Source organism: Anser anser, assembly GCF_964211835.1.
Source record: "Anser anser genome assembly, chromosome: 9".
In the NCBI taxonomy this organism is placed as follows: domain Eukaryota; kingdom Metazoa; phylum Chordata; class Aves; order Anseriformes; family Anatidae; genus Anser; species Anser anser.
The window spans coordinates 20989981-20997655 of NC_139729.1; the positions used below are offsets into that span (position 1 = coordinate 20989981).

General features: G+C 36.6%; 1 long non-coding RNA gene across 1 annotated transcript; it reads right to left on the bottom strand.

The window, feature by feature from the left end:
* Positions 1-772: 772 nt before the first annotated feature.
* LOC310904158 lies at positions 773-7593 on the bottom strand. The gene is made up of 4 exons (XR_014588083.1): positions 7527-7593; positions 4556-4765; positions 2789-2854; positions 773-1023 (listed from the first exon to the last, which is right to left on the bottom strand). It is a non-coding gene; the product is annotated as an uncharacterized lncRNA (long non-coding RNA).
* Between the last annotated feature and the right edge of the window lie 82 nt (positions 7594-7675).

Genomic DNA, 7675 nt, shown 5'->3' on the forward strand with positions numbered 1-7675 from the left:
AATATTAATTAGAAAGTTCTGCTTGCTAAAAGTTCTGTGTACTGAAGAAAACCAAGCTCCCTCTCCACTGCAAAAGACTAAAAACATTTGATTTATGGCAGTATTTTCTTACAGCCTTGTAATGACCTTGCACAACAGAACAAATACATGGAAAAGAGGCCCACTTTGGACCTGCAATTATACACCTGAACATATATTAGAATGTTTTTGTCTGAAGCATAAGCTCCATCTCATTATGTTGCACTGTGTATAACTTACTTTCACTAGCCCTCAAATAGATACTGTTTGCAGTAAAGGGACCACACACACGTTTATATGATGAACAACAAAAGACCTTGGTTCTCTGGAGGACGTTCCTGTCACTTTTTCTTCTGCTGCTCCCCAACAAAAGCTGTTGCCTTGACAACAATGGGGCATTTTCTGGCTCTATGTATTCTGGTGGGAAGAAGGCCAATTTCTTTCCACAAAAAAACAGAACTGGTAAGAAATAAACAAGTAATAACTGCTCCAATTCCCTCAGTACTAGCAAAATAAGGAAGAAAACAAGGAATCTTATTACAGATGCAGGATTTTATAAGCCAGAAGCAGAACAATTCAAGCACTGGGGATTTATGGACAAAAGTCAGGAACAGAAGAAATTGCAGTGTCTTGAGACTTCATCAATGTTGGGAATGGCTGTTGCTAAGGTCAGGGCCCAGTTCAGTTCTTCTCTTTGACCAGCTTCCTGTAACTGTATTGCCACTACCTTCCATGGCATTGCCCTTGCTTTACCATTATGGTTTATAAAGAAAGTGGTTATAAAACAAAAAACACCACAATATAAAAAGGATCCATTTGTAATTTCTGCTACTTTTGCATACAACTTTTGACAATACTAAGTATGGTTAACATTCTTTATGTTGAATTTTGTGTCCCATTTTTCTTTTTTGAGAGCAAGTCTTCTTCAAGGAAATGCACCTCCAAAGTAAAAAAGAGGATAGGAAAATTGAAGGTCAGGAAATTGATCACAGTGTCTGCATTTCACTGGAAAGAGCAGGAGACAGACGCTGTTTATTTGTAACATAGAGGAAACTATGAGTGTGCTGCCTTGAAGCTCTGGTCTTTTCTGTATCCTATAACCGACCTGGAGACTTTTCAGCTATGGAATATTCATTCGTGTGGTTGTTCTGTACCAAAAATCTGAACACATCCACGAGGAAAATCACATTCCTCAAAGCCAAAGCTTGTACAAAGAAATGTAGATATGCTGTCATAATCTTTAAATTTTTCACTACTTTAACAATATATCATGTTTTATGCCATTTCTTATGCCAAGTTATCAAACCTTCACCTAGTTAAACCACAACTACTGGCAATATAGATAGCTTACCTAATGATTACATTATGTGCATCCTTTACTGAAATGGATTTATTTGGGGAAGTATCTATTATTAATTAGAGCTTGATTTTCAGTCAAAAGAGGCTTAAAGAATCTGCAATAAACAGCAATGTACTCTGTATTGCAAAGAAACTACAGTACATAAATAGACGTGTCTGGCAAAAGCACCTAACATCATTGAAGTCCTACCATACATTTTTTATTGTATTTTATTCAAGTAAAAGAAAGACAAAGGCTGCTGTAATAACACCTCTTCTAGCACTGCAAAATCAACATGCAACCATCTATGGCTATCTAAGGCCAGGCTTCATGGTATACCAGCCTGCTAGTCAAACTAATAGCATTTCTATTTTATATTAAATGGAAGAGGATTAGGATAAGAAAACGCCCTTTATTGACCAATGAACACATGACATTGTTTATTACATAAAAGGTAATTGCTTAGAGGATATTCTCTCTACTTTTGCTGCAGCAAATGTCTTGGTTTGCCATTAACCCTTCTCCCATTACAGTGTAGTCATATATGTACCACTGCTCAGAGGAGCATAGACAGCCTTCTGCATGATTGAGGGCAAGAACTTCGTAATGCACTACCTTTATCTGTCATATTTTCGTCTACAGCAGTAAATTTTGTATGCTTCTACAGACTACTCCCTGGAAATATGGTAAAGATGTGGCCTTTTATACAAAGATAAGGTACAGAAACGATATCCAGAAAAAATACGGTAATAGAAAAGAACAGGCTCGAACAACAATGAATAGCTCACAGTCAAATCCAAAAGCATTAGAAAATTTCAGGCTGTGTTGGTAGAGTACAAATCCATCTTGGATCAAATTATTCACCCATTTACTGTGGTCCCTTGCTTGGCCTGGCAATTAGTTCAACTGTGGAATGCTACTTATGGGTACATTCACAATCCCTACATATTCTCTACAGCACAAATGGACTTTAGAATGGAATAACTGGATACAGGCTATTCCCTGTAAATAGAATACCAATTACTTTCATATAGGATGTTAAATTTTTGTCTGAAAATAAAATGCAAGTAAAAAATTCTTACCTCTTACTTTGTGTTCCAGGCAATCTGAGGCAAGTTAGTCAACCTCTTTGTGCCTCTGTTTATCCGTCTTTAAAACAATGATCATACTACTGCCTTTATGGGACTCACTGACTATTTTTGGATCTGATAGAATTACGAACTGTCCTGTTACATGTAACATACATATACAACGGAGTTTGGGAATTCTGTGCACTCTTGTAAAACAATGCTCTCTCGTTAGGCCATCTTAACATGGACAAAACTACTCTGCCAACAAAAAGTTACGTTACCAAAACTCACTTAGGCAAATCAGTATCTATGAACAAGGAACAACCAAACCTGATCTTTCAGATGTTCTTGAGAAACTCACTCAAGCAGACTGAAGGTAGAAATGAATGTCACTGGACAGTCCTCATCTGCAGCTGATTTTTCCATTCTGTTGAAAAAGAAATCCTATTTTTAGAATTACGATTTGAAATGCCTGAGTTAGAAATATTATGAAAAGCAGAAGTATATTATACCCTTTTTTCTTCATAGTTCTGATTCACCATTGCATAACAATATTTCTACAATAATATACAGTGAAATATTACGATTTGTCTAATCCTATAGTGATGTAAGCTACTCTGTGAACGTGTAAATAAATCTGCTTTATCTAAGCAGCAAGCCTCAGTCTCTTCCCCCAAACTGTTGAAAAGTAATTTTGGTTTTAATTAGGAGTCCCTCAGAACATAATTATTCTGACTGACAACTTTGCTGTAGAGACTCCCTTCCTGTCGGATGGGTTTTATTCAGAAAGGTTGTTTTGGCTAATAATTTTTGTGACCTTCTCTACCCCTCCTTCACAAAGTTAAAAGCTTGAGTTAACACATGATGTCTTCAAAGGAAAGGAGCATGTCTTCTACTCTTTTATAAATATACTCTAACCTCCATCGTAGGAATAACTTCCGGAGGAAAAAAGTAAAAATTTGTTCTCCTAGAGTAAGTCCTTCGCTTTACTGCCAAATTCCTGAGAAGGCTAATCTAATCACAGCATGAAACAAAAGGGTGATTTTTAATAAGTTTTGTGCTTGAGTCTGTAGGGTTTGCTCATCTAAAGCAGAGTGCTGCTTATTCTTTTGCATTTGCCTGCTTCCACCCAGTGTAAGCAGATCTTTAGTTGCCTTTCAGCTGACTAGTGTCAATGATAGTAACAATACATTTTTATTTTTAGAACACTCAAATCTAAAGGCAAGTTAGCACTGCACATGTATGCATGCACACACAAATGTAAGTAATATCTGAACATTTCCAAAGGGCAACAAGTCCTTTTGGAATAGTAATGAATAGAGAAATCATCTTGTGCCCTGCATGAGATAGGTGCATTTCAAGATTTTCCTGTATAGCTTCCATGAAAATTGGCCCCTAAGCAAGGGTGTGAGTCATTGATGAATACAGCTCTAAGGCTTCACGCTGTGCAGCAAGAGCTGTAAAAGGCATTAGAGGAACACAGGGGAGGAGGAGGAGAGAGAGAGGGGGTTAGGAGGTTATTAAATAAAACCTAGTAATGGTTTTACATGAACATTTTCTGAACAGTGTTTTGAAAACGTACGTCCTAACCCACTGGGCACCGACCAGATTGCTGGCTGCAGTGCCCTCTGTTGGCTGATGCTCAGAGGGGCTGTACAGATACTGTCATGAAAAAAAAAAAAAGCTTTTGTCTTTTTTTTTTTTTAAAAAAAAAGGCTTTTTGCTTAAAACGGTTTGTTGTCACAGTTACCCTAGCAGAGTCTCCCAGTTGAAAACTCAAGTTGTAACAGTGAAATCACCCTATGTCAGTATGGCTTATAGTAATTACTCAAATCAATATTCCAGCAAAAGGATGTTTTTCTCCGTTGCTCAAATATCCACCACACAAAATCCTGCATCCACAGCACTGTATCAACACAAGTCACATCCTTTACCAGAACAACTGCACAAAGAGAATCGATTGGAGGCAAATTTAAACTTATTTAAATTTTCATTGGAATTTGCCTTACAGTTGTCTTATTTTCCTAAAACCAATAAATTAAAACTGCTGTCAGTTTATAACATTCAATGGTTAACAATTGTTATATGTAACTGATAACACCTCAGTCTTGGATTATGAGCAATTTACCCTTTTATGTGACTGTATCTCTCCTATCCAAGTTGGAAGATCCTGGTTTCTATACCGATATTTTGGTCAATATGTAAATCATTGCCAGACCAGATCCTCCATCCTTCAAACTTCTGACTTGTTCTGATCTCATAGTCACTAGTGCTGTCCCTTCAGTCTCTCTTCTCATTTTTGCTTATTCCACTGCATTACCAGTCTTAGTATACCCATCTGAAAGAAAAGATACAATACATCCCATTATAAAACACCTTGAGACTTAGATGAAAAGATTTACATATAAAATTTGTTATAAACATTGATTACATTACACTAACTGGTTCCATTGTTTTAGTTATAAATAATCCCAAAGCCCTTTAGATCAGTCTTTTTTCAGTAGACACCTTAGATCTACAGGCAGGAAAAAATGTTTTCTTGTATTTTAGATTCTTTTAAAAAAAGTACTACTTGTTAGAAAGCAAATCATAATTAAAATTTTTATTTTCTCACAGATAACTATTTAAAGAACTTGGGAACAAACAAAATAATATATATATATATATATTTCTTTTTTATATAACAAGTACAAGAGGAGCCATAAGTTTTAAAGGCAAGAAATGGTCATTTTACATTTATGTACATTGAATAGGCATAGTGGTCTACATAACTAAAAACACAGTGCAGAAGGAATATTAACACAGAAAAATAGTTTGCCATGTTACAGTTACTTTGTTTTTCCCATTAACTTTAAAAATAGCACTGATACATTTTACAAGGAAAGAAAAAACTCAGAGTATTTTTTTTTTTTAGAATAGAAATATTTTCCCTTTTAAATAAGGAGTTTGATAACTGTTATTAAAAAAAAAAAAAAACAAAACTGAAATACACAGACATGCAGCACCATCTGCTGGATTAACATGTCTGTCAAATATTTCTGCACTTACCAAATATAATACTTCACACAAAGGAAGGAAAAAGCCATACAAACAAAAGCATACCATGGAGATTTATTTAGTCAATATCAGGCAAGAGAAATTAATGAGCATGGAATTTTCATGAAAATTGTGGAATAATACTCTTTATGCATATAACACTTTATACTTTTCAGGCACTATATATAAATACTGTACTCAAAAAAAAAAAAGTGGAACATTTATGATTACAACTATTCAGAAGTGTGGCATGTGTTTTAAATAACTGCATTAAATTGATTGTATGCATTATGGTACATGATTATAAATGACCATTTATTAACCGTGTGTTTGTGAACAGAACTGACTGTTCACCTAATAATAAACAACTACACCAAAATTTGCTTTCTTATTATCAGGCACTATGTGGCGTCATGTGTTATTTAGCACACAAGCTCAAAATTATCGTGTGCTCATCGCTGCAACAATACTTTTCATTACAGATTTAAAATCCCTGCAAGATGATTTGCATTTATTTTTCACATAATGAGTAAGAAAAAGTTCTTGTTCTGGGTGCAGGAAGAAGGATCCCCTAACATGTAGTGGGTGACGTGTCATTGCAGTCTGCTGTACCTCTAGTAGTTTCTGGCATCTTTGAAATTCAACCTTTCCATTCTCTCAGGTCACCTAGCCACACTCTAGCTCTTAGCACACGCCTTCCAGCAGGTCAAAAAGCACAGTACTCAGCAGGCAGCCCTTTCACCTAACACCTTCCAAACAGCTGGAGCTTATGCCTTGTTATCACAGCAGTGAATCACCTCTGCACTGATCTGTTTCCTGATTATTCCCATTTCTGACACACTACCAGGAGTTGCCGGTCGTAAGAAACTTCAAAAAATTTTGAAAAGCCATCCATCTTCACGTGTCAACTTTCTAGAAGTCTCCTCTGCATACACTAGAACCAAGAATAGTTGTATCTTAAGAAGCCTGATTTTTGTGCCTATAGAAATTTTCCATCTTCTTTTTAATGGTCACGTATCTATGTATCTTAGCTATATTTTATCCTCCTGCAGATGATCATCTTTGTCCTGTTTACACCAGTTACGTAGGTCAAATCACTCCACGTTCCTCTAGAAGGTACTAACTGCACTCAGCAAATCATTTCCAGCATCAGACTGACGTCATTTGCTGAGCTGCAGACTGTAGAAGTGTATGGCAAGGAACTCAAAACACAGCACGTTGGCAAAACTTCATCCTTCTCAGAGGGCAAACAGAAATGTGACAGGAGGCTGCTTGCCCCCTATTTACTGTCTCAACCAACTACATTTTCGTGCAGTTTACCAGGACAGGGGTATGATCAGTGACGTGACCAACAATACAAGATCAACAATAATCTGCAAAACATGACAGGTCGCCATTTTGATATATTCTCATAAGGCCCCATTTCCACTGTTTTTCAGTGACTTTTTCATCTCCAAAAACATTATTCCATAGCATATACAGATGTTTTAGTCAATATTTCCTGTCAGTGTTGCTACTATGTTATAGGTCCATGTTGTGTGTTAAACCTCACTGCAAACCCCTCACTCTGCCGAACTTTCTGCAACAATTTGTCTATTCTTCTTGTTCAGGCACATTTCAGTCATGCTTTTACTGAGTCCTTTAATGTCTTTTCATCTATCATCCCTTCAAAGGCCTGGCAATATTCACCCAAGCTTTTCAAGACAACTTTTCCTGAGAGTACAAAACTATCCTTCCTCATGCTGTAGTCTTAGCTACTTCTTGCTGTTTATTCTGCATTCTCCTTTTTGAGAGAAGATTATGCTGATGTAGAGGAAGCTTGGCTAATCAGACATTTCAAGCAGACAATGGGGCAGACAGTTACCAACAGAGGGTTTCTGCAGCAAGACTACATTTCCTTCAAAGACCGGCATGCCTTTCTTCATCTAGGAATCACAGAATTCAGTAGTACAGGATGATTTTACAACCCAGAAGTTTAAATGGATTCAGGTTCAACAAGATACTAGCCCAGTTTATGAAGAATATAGCATTAGTGTTCATAATCTCTGGCTCAGGAAACCTACCTGTTAAGAGATAATGCTAGAGCTCTGTTCAGAAGCAGGACATGGACCATGCACATGTGTGGAAGTGTTAGGCATTATCAATAACAGGTGAGCTGTTCCACATGGTTTGACCCCAGATTTTACACAGCTGTGACAAATTCATGTTCTGG